Genomic DNA, 14,906 nt, shown 5'->3' on the forward strand with positions numbered 1-14,906 from the left:
CCTTCCTCAGTCTTTGGCTTCCCCTGCCCTGCCCCATGCTTTAATTGCCTCACCTGCCTTCGCCTTGCCTTGCCCTGCACTGCCTTCACCTGTCTTTGGCTTCCCCTGCCCTGCCGCACCCTTTAATTACCTCACCTGCCCTTGCCTTGCCTTGCCTTGACCTTCCCTGCTCTGCCTTGCCTTGCCTTGCATTGCCTTGCACTGCCTTTTCTTGCACTGCATTGCCTTACCTTGCCTTGCACTGCCTTCCCCTGTCTTTGGCTTCCCCTGCCCTGCCCCACGCTTTAATTACCTCACCTGACTGTGCCTTGCCCTGCACTGCCTTACCCTGCACTTCCTTCCCCTGTCTTTGGCTTCCCCTGTCTTTGGTTTCCCCTACCCTGCCCCACCCTTTAATTACCTTACCTACCGTTGCCTTGCCTTGTCTTACCCTGCCATGCCCTTCCCTTTCCGGCCCTGCCTTGCCTTGCACTGCCTTGGCTTGCCTTCCCTTGCTCTCCCTTGCCCTGCACTGCCTTCCCATGTCTTTGGCTTCCCCTGCCCTGCCTCACCCTTTAATTACCTCACCTGCCCTTGCCTTCCCTTGCCTTGCCCTGCACTGCCCTGCCTTACCTTCCGCTGTCTTTGGCTTCCCCTGCCCTGCCCCAACCTTTAATTACCTCACCTGCCCTTGCCTTCCCTTGCTTGCCTTGGACTGCCTTGCCTTGCACTGCCTTGCACTGCCTTCTCTTGCACTGCCTTGCCTTACATTGCACTGCACTGCCCTGCCTTGCATTGCCTTGCCTTGCACTGCCTTCACTTGCACTGCCTTGCCTTGCCTTACCTTACCCTGTCTTTGGCTTCCCCTCCCCTGGCCCACCCTTTAATTACCTCACCTGCTCTTGCCTTGCCCTGCCCTGCCTTCGCCTGTCTTTGGCATCCCCTGCCCTTCCCCACACTTTAATTACCTCACCTGACCTTGGAATGCCTTGCCCTGCACTGCCTTCACCTGTCTTTGGCTTCCCCTGCCCTTCCCCACCATTTAATTACCTCACCTGCCCTTGTCTTGCCCTGCCCTGCATTCCCCAGTCTTGGGCTTTCCATGCCCTGCCCCACCCTTTAATTACCTCTCCTGCCCTTGCCTTGCCTTGCCCTGCCCTGCATTCCCCAGTCTTTGGCTTCCCCTGCCCTGCCCCACCCTTTATTTACCTCACCTGCCCTTGCCTTGCCTTGCCTTGCCTTGCCTTGCCTGGCACTGCCTTGCCATGCATTGCTTTGCCCTGCACTGCCTTCCCCTGTCTTTGGCTTCCCCTGCCTTGACTCACCCTTTAATTACCTCTCCTGCCCTTGCCTTTCCTTGCCTTGCCTTGCCCTTCTTTGCCCTGCACTGCCTTCCCCTGTCATTGCCTTCCCCTGTCTTTGGCTTCACCTGCCCTGCCCCACCCTTTATTTACCTCACCTGCCCTTGCCTTGCCTTGCCTTGCCTTGCCTTGCCTGGCACTGCCTTGCCATGCATTGCTTTGCCCTGCACTGCCTTCCCCTGTCTTTGGCTTCCCCTGCCTTGACTCACCCTTTAATTACCTCTCCTGCCCTTGCCTTTCCTTGCCTTGCCTTGCCCTTCTTTGCCCTGCACTGCCTTCCCCTGTCATTGCCTTCCCCTGTCTTTGGCTTCACCTGCCCTGCCCCACCCTTTAATTAACTCACCTGCCCTTGCCTTGCCTTGCCTGGCCTTGCCCTGCCTTCCCCTGTCATTGGCTTCCCCTCCCCTGCCCCACCCTTTAATTACCTCTCCTGACCTTGCCTTGCCTTCCCCTCCCCTACCCCACCCTTGAATTACCTCACCTTCCCTTGCCTTGCCTTCCCTTGCCTTGCCTTGCTCTGCCCTGCCCTTCCTTGCCTTCCCCTGTCTTTGGCTTCCCCTGCCCTGCCCCACGCTTTAATTACCTCACCTGCCCTTGCCTTCCCTTGCTTTGCCTTGCTCTGCACTGCATTCACCTGCCTTTGGCTTCCCCTACCCTGCCCCACTCTTTAATTACCTCACATGCCCTTGCCTTGTCTTGCCCTGCCCTGCCCTTTCCGGCCCTGCCTTGCCTTGCACTGCCTTGGCTTGCCTTCCCTTGCTTTCCCTTGCCTGCACTGCCTTCCCCTGTCTTTGGCTTCCCCTGCCCTGTCCCACCCTTTAATTACCTCACCTGCCCTTGCCTTGCTTTGCCTTGCCCTGCACTGCTCTGCCCTGCCTTACCTTCCCCTGTCTTTGGCTTCCCCTGCCCTGTCCCGCCGTTTAATTACCTCACCTGCCCTTGCCTTGCCTTGCCCTGCTGTGCCTTGCCCTGTCTTTGGCTTCCCCTGCCCTGCCCCATGCTTTAATTACCTCACCTGCCCTTGCCTTGCTTTGCCTTGCCCTGCACTGCCCTGCTCTGCCTTACCTTCCCCCGTCTTTGGCTTCCCCTGCCCTGCCCCACGCTTTAATTGCCTCACCTGCCCTTGCCTTGCCTTGCCTTGCTCCCTTGTCTTGCCTTTCCTTGCATTGCTTTGCCCTGCCTTTCCTTGTACTGCATTGCCTTACCTTGCCTTGCCCTGCCTTCCCCTGTCTTTAGCATCCCCTGTCTCTGGCTTCCCCTGCCCTGCCCCACGCTTTAATTACCTCACCTGACTGTGCCTTGCCCTGCACTGCCTTGCCCTGTCTTTGGCTTCCCCTGTCTTGTCCCACCCTTTAATTACCTCACCTGCCCTTGCCTTGCTTTGCCTTGCCTTGCCCTGCACTGCCTTCCCCTGTCTTTGGCTTCCCCTGCCTTTGGCTTCCCCTACCCTGCCCCACCCTTTAATTACCTTACCTGCCCTTGCCTTGCATTGCCTTGCCTTCCCTGCGCTTTCCGGCCCTGCCTTGCCTTGCACTGCCTTGGCTTGCCTTCCCTTGCTTTCCCTTGCCCTGCACTGCCTTCCCCAGTCTTTGGCTTCCCCTGCCTTTGGCTTCCCCTACCCTGCCCCACCCTTTAATTACCTTACCTGCCCTTGCCTTGCCTTGCCTTGTCTTGCCCTGCCCTGCCCTTTCCGGCCCTGCCTTGCCTTGCACTGCCTTGGCTTGCCTTCCCTTGCTTTCCCTTGCCCTGCACTGCCTTCCCATGTCTTTGGCTTCCCCTGCCCTGCCCCACCCTTTAATTACCTCACCTGCCCTTGCCTTCCCTTGCCTTGCCCTGCACTGCCCTGCCCTGCCTTACCTTCCCCTGTCTTTGGCTTCCCCTGCTCTGCCCCACCCTTTAATTGCCTCAGCTGCCCTTGCCTTCCCTTGCTTGCCTTCCCTTGCTTGCCTTCCCTTGCTTGCCTTCCCTTGCTTGCCTTGCACTGCCTTGCACTGCCTTCCCTTGCACTGCCTTGCCTTGCATTGCACTGCCTGCCCTGCCTTGCATTGCCTTGCCTTGCACTGCACTGCACTGCCGTGTCTTGCATTGCCTTGCCTTGCACTGCCTTCACTTGCACTGCCTTGCCTTGCCTTACCTTCCCCTGTCTTTGGCTTCCCCTGCCCTGCCCCACCCTTTAATTACCTCGCCTGCACTTGCCCTGCCTTGCCTTGCCCTGCACTGGCTTATCTTGCCTTCCCTTGTTCTGCACTGGCTTCCCCTGCCTTTGGCTTCCCCTACCCTGCCTTCCCCTGCCCTGCCCGACCCTTTAATTAGCTCCATTGCACCTTGCTTTGCCCTGCCATGCCTTGACTTGCCTTGCCTTGCCCTGCCCGGCCCTGCGTTCCGTGCTCTGCCTTGCCTTGCCTTGCCCTGTCCTGCCCTGCCTTGCCCTGCCTGGCCCTGCCTTGCCTTTGGCTTCCCCTGCCTTGCCTGACCCTTTAGTTACCTCCATTGCGCCTTGCCTTGCCTTGCCTTGCCTTGCCCTGCCCTGCCCTGCCTTGCCCTGCCCTGCCTCGCCTCACCTCGCCTCTCCTCACCCTGCTCTGCCCTTCTTTGCCCTGCCCTGCCTGCCCTGCCTCGCCCTGCGCTGCCTCTCTCCGTGCTTTGCCTTGCCTTGCCCTGCCCTGCCTCTGGCCTTGCCTTGACGTGCTTGCCGTGCGTTGCCGCGCCTTGCCTCGCCTTACCTCGCCTTAGCTTGCCGCTCCTTGCTGCGCCTTGCCTTGCCACGCCTTGCCTTGCCACGCCTTGCATTGCCTTGCCTTGCCTTGCCTCGTCTTGCCCTGCCCTGCCCTGCCTCGCCCTCACCTGCCTCTTGTCTTGCCTCTAGCCTTGCCCTGCCCTGCCTCTGGCCTAGCCTTGACGTGCTTGCCGCGCGTTGCCGCACCTTGCCTCGCCTTACCTCACCTTAGCTTGCCGCTCCTTGTTGCGCCTTGCCTTGCCACGCCTTGCATTGCTTTGCCTTGCCTTGCCTCGTCTTGCCCTGCTCTGCCCTGCCTCGCCCTCACCTGCCTCTTGTCTTGCCTCTAGCCTTGCCCTGCCCTGCCTCTGGCCTTGCCTTGCCTTGCCACATCTTGCCTTCACGCACCTTGCCGTGTCTTGCCTTCACGCGCCTTGACGCGCCTTTCCTTGCCCCGCCTTGCCGCACCTTGCTTTGCCGTGCCTTGCCTTGCCTTGCCTTGCCTCACCTTGCCTCGCCCTGCCTCGCCCTGCCTCGCCTAGCCCTGCCTCGCCCTGCCTCGCCTCGCCCTGCCTCGCCTCGCCCTGCCTCGCCTCGCCCTGCCTCGCCCTGCCTCGCCTTGCCCTGCCTTGCCCTGCCATGCCTCGCCCTGCCTCGCCTTGCCCTGCCCTGCCCTGCCTTGCCCTGCGCTGCCTCACCCTGCCCTGCCCTGCCCTGTCTTGCCACTCCACGCCTTGCCACCCCGTGCCTTGCCTTGCCGCGCCTCGACTCGCCTCACCTCGCCTCGCCTTGCCTTGCCTCCCCTTGCCGTGCCTTGCCCTGCCTCGCCCTGCGCTGCCTGGCCCTGCCCTGCCTCGCCCTGCGATGCCTCTTGCCTCGCCTTGCCTTGCCTCGCCTTGCCTTGCCTTGCCTTGCCTTGCCTCGCCTTGCCTCACCTTGCCCTGCCCTGCCCTGCCCTGCCTCTCCTCGCCCTGCACTGCCTTGCCCTGCCCTGCCTTGCCCTGCGCTGCCTCTTGCCTTGCATCGCCTCGCCTCACCCTGCCCTGCCTTGCCCTACCCTGCCATGTCTTGCCATGCCTTGCCTTGCTGTGCCTTGCTGCACCTTGCCCTGCCTCGCCTCACCTCGCCTCGCGTCACCCTGCCCTGCCCTTCCTTGCCCTGCCCTGCCTGCCCTGCCTCGCCCTGCGCTGCCTCTTGCCGTGCCTTGCCTTGCCTTGCCCTGCCCTGCCTCTGGCCTTGCCTTGACGTGCTTGCCGCACGTTGCCGCACCTTGCCACGCCTTGTCTCGCCTTGCCTCGCCTTAGCTTGCCGCTCCTTGCCTTCCCTTGCCACACCTTGCTGCGCCTTGCCTTGCCTTGCCGCGCCTTGCATTGCCTTTCCTTGCCTTGCCCTGCCTCGCCCTGCGCTGCCTCGCCCTGTCCTGCCTCGCCCTGCGCTGCCTCTTGCCTTGCCTCTAGCCTTGCCCTGCCCTGCCTCTGGCCTTGCCTTGCCTTGCCGCGTCTTGCCTTCACACGCCTTTCTGCGCCTTGTCTTGCCTTGCCTCAACTTGCCTTGCCCTGCCTCGCCTTGCCCTGCCTCGCCTTGCCCTGCCTCACCCTGCCCTGCCTCACCCTGCCCTGCCTCACCCTGCCCTGCCTCACCCTTCCCTGCCTCACCCTTCCCTGCCTCACCCTGCCCTGCCTCACCCTGCCCTGCCTCACCCTGCCCTGCCTCACCCTGCCCTGCCTTGCCCTGCCCTGCCTTGCCCTGCGATGCCTCGCCCTGCCCGGCCCTGCCTCGCCCTGCGCTGCCTCGCCCTGACCTGCCCTGCCCTGCCTTGCCCTGCCCTGCCCTGCCATGCCTCGCGGTTCATTGACTTGCCACACCTTGCCTCGCCTTGCCTCGCCTCACCTCCCCTCGCCTTGCCCTGCACTGCCCTGCACTGCCTCACCCTGCGCTGCCTCACCCTGCCTGTCCGTGCGCTGCCTCGCCCTGCTCTGCCTCACCCTGCGATGCCTCTTGCCTTGCCTCGCCTTGCCTTGCATCACCTCGCCTCGCCTCGCCTTGCCCTGCCCTGCCTTGCCCTGCCCTGCCTCGCCTTGTCCTTCCCTGCCCTGCCTCACCCTGAGCTGCCTCTTGCCTTGCCTCTTCCCTTGCTCTGCCCGCCTCCTGACTTGCCTTGCCTTGCCACGTCTTGCCTTGCCTTGCCTTACCGCACCTTGCCTTTCCTTGCCCTGCCTCGCACTGCCCTGCCCTGCCTCGCACTGCCCTGCCCTGCCTCGCACTGCCCTGCCCTGCCCTGCCTCGCACTGCACTTCCTCGCCCTGTCCTGCCATGCCCTACCTCGCCCTGCACTGTCTCTTGCCTTGCCTTCCCTTGCCTTCCCTTGCCGCGCCGCGCCTTGCTGCGCCGCACCTTACCGCGACTTGACTTGCCCTGCCGCGCCGCGCCTTGCATTGCCGTGCCCTGCCCTGCCTTGCCTGGCCCTGCCTCGCCCTGCCCTCCCCTGCCACACCTTGCCGCGCATTGACTTGCCGCGCCTTGCCTCACTTCGCCTCGCCTCACCCTGCACTGCACTGCCCTGCCTTGCCCTGCCCTCCCCTGCCACGCCTTGCCGTGCATTGGCTTGCCGCGCCTTGCCTCACCTCGCCTCGCCTCGCCTCACCCTGCACTGCCCTGCCCTGCCTGTCCCTGCACTGCCTCGCCCTGCCCTGCCTCACCCTGCGATGCCTCTTGCCTTGCCTCGCATCACCTCGCCTCGCATCACCTCGCCTCGCATCACCTCGCCTCGCATCACCTTGCCCTGCCCTGCCTTGCCCTGCGCTGCCTCTTGCCTTGCCTCTCCTTGCCTCGCCTTGCCTCGCCTCGCATCGCCTCGCCCTGCCCTGCCCTGCCTCACCCTGCGATGCCTCTTGCCTTGCCTCGCCTCGCCTCGCATCACCTCGCCTCTCATCACCTCGCCTCTCATCACCTCGCCTCTCATCACCTCGCCTCTCATCACCTCGCCTCTCATCACCTCGCCTCACATCACCTCGCCTCGCATCACCTTGCCCTGCCCTGCCTTGCCCTGCGCTGCCTCTTGCCTCACCTTGCCTTGCCTCGCCTTGCCTTTCCTCGCATCGCCTCGCCCTGCCCTGCCCTGCCTCACCCTGCCCTGCCCTGCCTCGCGCTGCGCTGCCTCTTGCCTTGCACTGCCTCGCCCTGCCCTGCCTCGCCCTGCCCTGCCCTGCCTCGCCCTGCCCTGCCCTGCCTCGCCCTGCGCTGCCTCTTGCCTTGCATCGCCTCATCTCGCCTCGCCCTGCCTCGCCCTGCGCTGCCTCAGGCCGTGCCTTGCCTTGCCTTGACCTGCCCTGGCTCTGGCCTTGCCTTGCCTTGCATTGCCTTGCTTTGCCAAGTTTGCTGCGCCTTGCCGTGCCTTGCCTTGCTGCGCCTTGCCTCGCCTTGTCTTGCCTTACATTGCCACGCCTTGCCGCGCCTTGCCTTGCCTTCCCCTGCTTTGCCTTGCCCTGCTTTGCCCTGCCTCGCCCTGCCCTGCCCTGCCCTGCCTTGCCCTGCCCTGCCCTTCCCTACCTTGCCCTGCGCTGCCTCTTGCCTTGCCTCTTGCCTTGCCGCGCCCTGCCTCCGGCCTTGCCTTGCCGCGCCTTGCCGTGCCTCGCCTCACGCTGCCTCACCCTGCCTCGCCTTGCCCTGCCTTGCCCTGCCTCGCCCTGCCTCACCTTGCCCTGCCTCGCCCTGCCTCGCCCTGCCCTGACCTGCCTTGCCATTCCCTGCCCTGCCCTGCCTCGCCCTGCCCTGCCTCTTGCCCCGCCTTGCCTTGCCGCGCTTTCCCTTGCCTTGCCTTTCCTTGCCTTGCCTCGCCCTGTCTTGCCCTGCCTCGCCCTCCCCTGCCCTGCCCTAACCTGCCCTAACCTGCCCTGCCTTGCCCAGTCCTGCCCTGCCCTGCTCTGCCTCGCCCTGTCGTGCCCTGCCTTGCCCTGCACTGCCTCTTGCCTTGCCTCTAGCCTTGCCCTGCCCTGCCTCCGGCCTCGCCTTGCCGCGCCTTGCCGCGCCTTGCCACGTCTTGCCTTCACGCGCCTTGCCGCGCCTTCCCTTGCCTTCCCTTGCCTTACCGCACCTTGCCGCGCCTTACCTTGCCTTGCATTGCCTCGCCTTGCCTCGACTTGTCTTGCCTTGCCGCGCCGTGCCGCGCTTTGCCTTGCCTTGCCCCGCCTTGCTGCACCTTGCCTTGCCGCACCTTGCTTGCCGCGCTTTGCCACATCTTGCCTTGCCTTGCCGCACCATGCCGCGCCTTGCCTTGCCTTCCCCGACTTGCCGCACCGCTCAGCGCCTTGCCTTGCCACGCCGCGGCATGTCGCGCCTTCCCTTGCCGCGCCTTCCCTTGCCGCGCCTTCCCTTGCCGCGCCTTGCCACGCCTTGCCCCACCTTGCTGCGCCTTGCCCCACCTTGCCGCGCATTGCCGCGCCTTGCCTTGCCTTGCCTTTCCTTGTCTTGCCGCACCTTGCTGCACCTTGCCACGCCTTTCCTTGCCTTGCCGCCCCTTGCCGCCCCTTGCCGCCCCTTGCCGCCCCTTGCCTTGCTGTGCCTTGCCTCGGCTCCACCGTGCCACCCCCAGTCTCTAGAACTCCTCAGGAACTATATTCCCGGGATCCTCAAAAAGGCCCTGCCTGCGAAAACCCCGTCCCTGCACCTACCGGCATCCAAGCATAGGTGATGAACATCGCCTCACGGACCGGCCGGGACCGGGGAAAAAAAAGCCCAGCCGGGGGAGGAAAAAAAATCCCCTGGCTGGGGTTTTTTTTTTTTTTTTTTCCTAAAAACCTGAAAAGGAAAAAAAGTCAGAAGTCTCCCACCCACATCCACCCACAATTTAAAACACTAATCCTACACCCATTCACACATACTTACACACATTTGGACACACCCACATGCATTGCAAACATAACGTCCTGGCAGTTGCCACACAGGGCCGATCTCTAACTCAGCTGATCCGTGCCACCACAAGCACAAGCACCCTCATTCTCTAGTACTCCTCAGGAACAATGTTCCCAGGATCCTCAAAAAGCCCTACTTGCAAAAACCCCAGGCCAGCACCAGGATGCATCCAAACATAGGCAATGACCATCACCTCACAGACCAACCAGAAGCTAGGAAAAAAAAGCCTACCCAGGGGAGCAATCAAAAAAATCCACCACCTACGGGAATTTTTTTTTGGTCTAAAAACCTGATAAGTAAAAAAGACAAAAGTCTACAACCCACATCCCACCAACAGATTAGAGCACAAAGCCTTGACACGTATATGCAACTTTAGACACATTTCAACCCCACCAGTGATACATCACTTACACAGTGCTACACTCTATCTGACCACATCCAACCCAGCCCTCGCTACATGCAAAGGGCCATCACCCAAAATCTGCAGCACTCCATGCTAACAGGACCACGTACCCAGGTACCCATAGCATGCAACTCTACATAAACCCCCGCTTTTAACTACACAAGGCACCCTTAACAAAAGCCACTATTATGCTGGGACAATGTCTATACTGATCCATCTCATACATGGAGAGATTTGTGCATTACTTATCTTGACTGTTATTACCGTCCAGGGTTCTACTTTGTCATAAATTGCGACCACGACGGATCATAATCCAATTAAAATTTTATTAATTATAGCAAGTAGAATATGAGCAAAAACAGCGCTGGACGACAGGGGAGTCTGCGCTCCGCCACTGCCGTGCTGAGCAGTTCAAACAGTCCCTTTTTATACATCTTTACTTCCGTGTTCATGAAGTAGTGGAGGTACTCTGCGCATGCTTCAGTTGTTGTTAGGGGGTCGTTTTCTACCTCCTGGTGGTCGTTGAGGCCGAAGTAAGAAGTCTTTCTCCTTTATCCCATAGTTGACCCCTCATTCACATGTCCTTATCTGGGGTTGTTTGTCCTGTTTCTGTCGGTTCCTGGAAGTCTGGCAGTTATCTCGCGATTGTGGTTATCTTATCTTACTCAAGCAGTGTCCGAGTTTCTGTCGGTTCCTGGAAGTCTGGCGGTTATCTCGCGATGCAGCTTGTGGTTATCTTATCTTACTCAAGCAGTGTCCGAGTTTCTGTCTGCATAAGCGATTTCACATCTTTGTTGCCTAACCTTTACATTGAGCTTAACATAAATCTTAATAAACAATATCCTAGTCCATAGTTTCTCACAATCCCCCCTTTTTCTTTTTATCCTATTATTGTTTATTAGACGTTACTTTCATTTTCGGCACTGCGAACAAACCTTTTTCCACAATCCCAACATTTATCATAACACTCACAAGGTAATACCTCACAATTACAAAAGGCATAGTTCTCACGTGGCATAATGCATTCACAACAATCTTCATCTTCATTAATAGATACACTCTTATATTTTGCCCCAGACCTCGTAGTTAAAATAAGCAGTTTAGCTATGTCAAACCGTTCTTTAATAAAGTGTAAAATATAGCGTAATATACAAGGCCCAAATATGAGTCCCAAAATCAACATGATAAGCGGTCCTGCTAAGGCGGACAACAAAGTGGTTAGCCAAGGTGAAACATTAAACCAGTTTTCGTACCATGACTTGCCCGCCTCACGATCTTTCTTACGTTGATCTAACCTTTTCCGGAGTTCAGACATGGTGTCCTGGACTACTCCAGTATGGTCAGCAAAAGAGCAACATTCTTCATTGAGAGCTACACATAACCCTCCTTCCTTTAAAAACAATAGATCTAATCCTCTTCTATTTTGCAGTACTACTTCTGATAAAGACTTTACTGAAGTGGCTAAATTTTGGATAGATTGTTCTATTTTTGCTAAATCTTCATCTACAGCCATCTGCAAACTTTGTAACTCCTGACCTTTCACTAGGGAGGCTATGCCTGTACCTGCTCCAACTCCGCTCGCTATCAGCAGGGTAGCTAGGGTTACTACTGTAATTGGCTCTCGTTTTTGCCTATTCAGGTCTCCTTCAAAGTGGCGTAACACCTCCTCAGAGGTGTGATAGATTAGACGAGGAACAATAATCACCTGTACGCAAAACTGAGATTGATCAAACACATTTAGGGATAGGCAAGGCGTTACTCCGATGTCTGAACAAACCCATTTAGCTCCTGGTGTCGGGATAGCCCATTTGTCATTTTGATTCTTGTGTTTCTCTATATTGGTGTTAGTGACTGTTTTATTGCACAAAGGCTGATATTTTTCGGGCACTGTACCTATACATTTTCCTTGACCTGTTACTAATTGAATAGTAATTCCTTGCGTATGGTTCCTCTGGTCATCCCATGGGCATTCTCGTGGGTTTGAACCATTAGACCATTGAATCCTACCTGGTTTTCCAATTGCCTCAAAATATGGTGGTCTAACATTATAACATAACCAACATTCTTTAGTTAAATTTGGTTTGCTTTCATTAAGGGCACGATAAGAGGCTTGCATTAGATTCCATAAGGGGTCTTTGGATTCTGACAACTCTCGATCCCTGGATGAGGAGAATTTAGTCACAAGGGAGTTTGGAGAAGTGGTTGCGACGCTTGCGGGGGCAACCTTTTCTTCAGAGAAAGTGGGTAGATTCAGGACCAGGTTTGGTCCTACTGGTAAGGGATCGTGGGGCATCGGTCTTTTCATTATTTGAAAAATTCCTCCTCTGTCTGCACCTGTTTCCCAATATCTAATTCCCCAATATTTCCCTGCCAGCCAAAAGTCCTGAGCAGGATTTTTTATAGTTATATTGATGCCCACACAAGGAATCGGTTTACTTAAGCAATGACCCCACCGGTCTCCGTGTAATTTAGGTCTCTGGCATCCTTCTGGTGACCACTTTATTTCTAGATATTGGTCTCCAGGTGTGGACCACTCAGAAGCCCATGTTTCGCACCCCCAATATGCACAGTAATAATGACCTGGCCAATTACAGTATCCTTTACCAGGGTTTGATGCTGGACATATATAAATTGGTAGACATATATCTGCTTCATCTTTACGATCTTCTTCAGTAATTAGATCATGCAAACTCACATTGAAACTAACTGTGCCCGGTGTAGTTCGTGTTTGGATTGGATTATTTGGATATTTTATGTTTGTTATTGTCCAGTTCATAGGTTTATGAGGGTTTCCATTTGCTTGGGTTATTATCAATAACAAAACTAACGGTATACCAGAAAAAAGGGTGTCTGTTAATTTTGCCAATTTAAGTATATTTTTACCAGTCCTGGGGAAGTTCGGCCATTGCTGCTTTTGTGTCCCATCATTCTGGTTCTTTTCTCCACAGTTTGTTCCTCCTCTGCCTCGCCCGTCGACTCGGTTGCTTCGAGCCACGGGGTGTACCATCTTCTCGGCAGCAAGGGAATTCTTCAGGAGAACAGCTGTTTCGGGCTTTCTGCCTGTTTATATAGGCTTCCCACTTTGCAGCTTTAACTAATGGGGCAAAGTAAGACACGGTCAGTACTTCCCTTCTGCATTTTATAACCAAAATTTCAGCTACAAAGGGGACTGGTTCGTTGGAGTGGTAGCAATAATATCGAGGGTTTATTCCTTTGGCAAAAATTTCCCACCACTCATGGGATTCCCGAATAATTTTTTTTTTGTTTAGACTCTAATTGTTTTAATTTCCACTCAGTGAGAGTTCTTTGGATTTTCCAACACTGTGTGCAAACTCCTATTAGAGGGTATCCACATTCACAATGTGTCTACCATTTATCCTGGCATACCTTACACCTAAAACAAGCAAATGGATAACAATTGCAGTTCAAATCATTACACCTAATTCGTATATCTAGAGTGCATATATTATTTACATCAACATATCTTCTATATTTAATATTGTGAGGTTGCATAAGTTTAGCAATTTCCTTCAACACACTTTGTACGCTTCCATATATAATAGAAAAAAAGAGAAATAATTATAGCAAATATAAACAGCAATACACACTTTATACCGAAAGGTAATGCGGCAAAATAATCAAATAAAGTCTTTATCATTACGTTATCTTTTCAGGGTTATCTTGGTGTCACCTGGAGTACTGATTACTTTCCAGTGGGGTCTCGTCACTGGGCCTTTAATGCGACTGGCATGAGTCCATCCACGCTCCGCAGTTCGGACAGCTGTTTCTGTTGTAAGCAAAACAAGATAAGGTCCCTCCCAATTGGGTTTTAGGGTTTCTTCCTTCCACACTTTAATCAATATCCAATCCCCAGGTTTAACATTATGAATTTTTAAGTCCAGCGGGGGTCGTTGTACAATCAGTCCATGTTCCCAAAGCTTGTTACGATGTTCTGCTAATTGTGAAACATATTCATTAATCACACGGTCTCGAATTAAAACATTTGTTTGTGGACTTTCAATTCTATAAGACATTCCATACACCATTTCAAACGCTGATATTCCTACATCTGCTCGGGGTCTGGTTCTGAGAATTAATAGTGCCATGGGTAGGCACTTAATCCATGATAATTTGGTTTCTATCATTAATTTAGTCAAAATAGTTTTTATTTCTCCATTTATCCTTTCAACTTTTCCCGAACTTTGTGGATGCCATGGTGTATGGTATTCCCACTTAATCCCCAAGCTTTCAGCTAGATCTTTAACAATTTTTGACACAAAGTGTGTTCCTCTGTCCGAGTCGATTACTTCAGGTACTCCATATCGAGGTATAATGTGTTCAAGTAACACTTTAGTAACCTGGTTAGCAGTTGCCTTGGAGGTAGGAAAAGCCTCAACATAATGTGTTAAATGATCCACCATTACTAATAAATGTTTGTAACGCCCTACCCTGGGTAGTTCAGTAAAATCCACTTGTATGTGTGAGAAAGGTCTGTATGCTGGGGAACGTCCTCCAAGAGGTTTTTGTCTCATGTTGCTTCGATTAACCTTTTGACAGGTCTCGCAGGCTGCCGTGACTGTCTTTGCTATGTTATATACGCCTATACTGGCAAACTGTTGATTGAAATGATCAACTAACGCCTGGGTTCCCCAGTGTGTTCTATTGTGTATTTTTGAAAATATCTCGAGTGCTATGCCCTTCAGCAAGACTTCCCTCCCATCTGGCAATATGTACTTACCATCTTGTTCCTTAGCTCCCATTTGTTCTAGTTTTTCCTTTTCTGCAGACTCAAAACTTAAATTTTTACTAACAGGTACTTGTTGCATAGTCAAAATCATACCATAATTGCCTGCCACTCGTTTTGCTTCTATATCAGCTGCATTATTTCCCCTAATTTGATAACTTGTACCTCGCTGGTGTCCCTTTATATGTACAACTGCTATTTTATTCGGCATTTTCAATGCCCCCAGAACTCGCCGAATTAATTCCGGGTGTATCAGTTCTTTTCCCTGTGAGTTAACAAATCCTCTTTCCTCCCATATTTTTCCAAAAGTGTGTACTACTCCGAACGCATAGCGTGAGTCTGTATATATAGTTCCATCCTTTCCCTTCAGTGACACTAATGCTTTCCACAATGCATACAGCTCACAGGCTTGAGCCGACCAGCTGGCACTCAGGGGGCCTGATTCTATTGTCTTAAATTCTCCTTTTTCCGACTTAACGATGGCATATCCGGACAACCGTTTACCTTCCACTATTCGTGATGACCCATCTATAAATAATACTTCTCCACATTGTAGTTCTTCTTCTTCTAAGTCTGGCCTAATGCGTGTCTGCTGTTCAATTGTTTGAAAACAATTGTGCAATAGTTCATTACCTTCTCCTGGGTACAAAAATTCAGCGGGGTTAACTGCTCCAATAGTTTTCAAAGATAGTTTAGGGGATTCTATAAGTATTCCCTCATACTTTAATAATCGGCTATCTGTAAGCCATTTTTCTGCTTTTTGTTGTAACACTCCCCTGATGTTATGAGGCG

The sequence above is a fragment of the Strigops habroptila genome (assembly GCF_004027225.2).
Source record: "Strigops habroptila isolate Jane chromosome 13 unlocalized genomic scaffold, bStrHab1.2.pri S16, whole genome shotgun sequence".
Taxonomy (NCBI): domain Eukaryota; kingdom Metazoa; phylum Chordata; class Aves; order Psittaciformes; family Psittacidae; genus Strigops; species Strigops habroptila.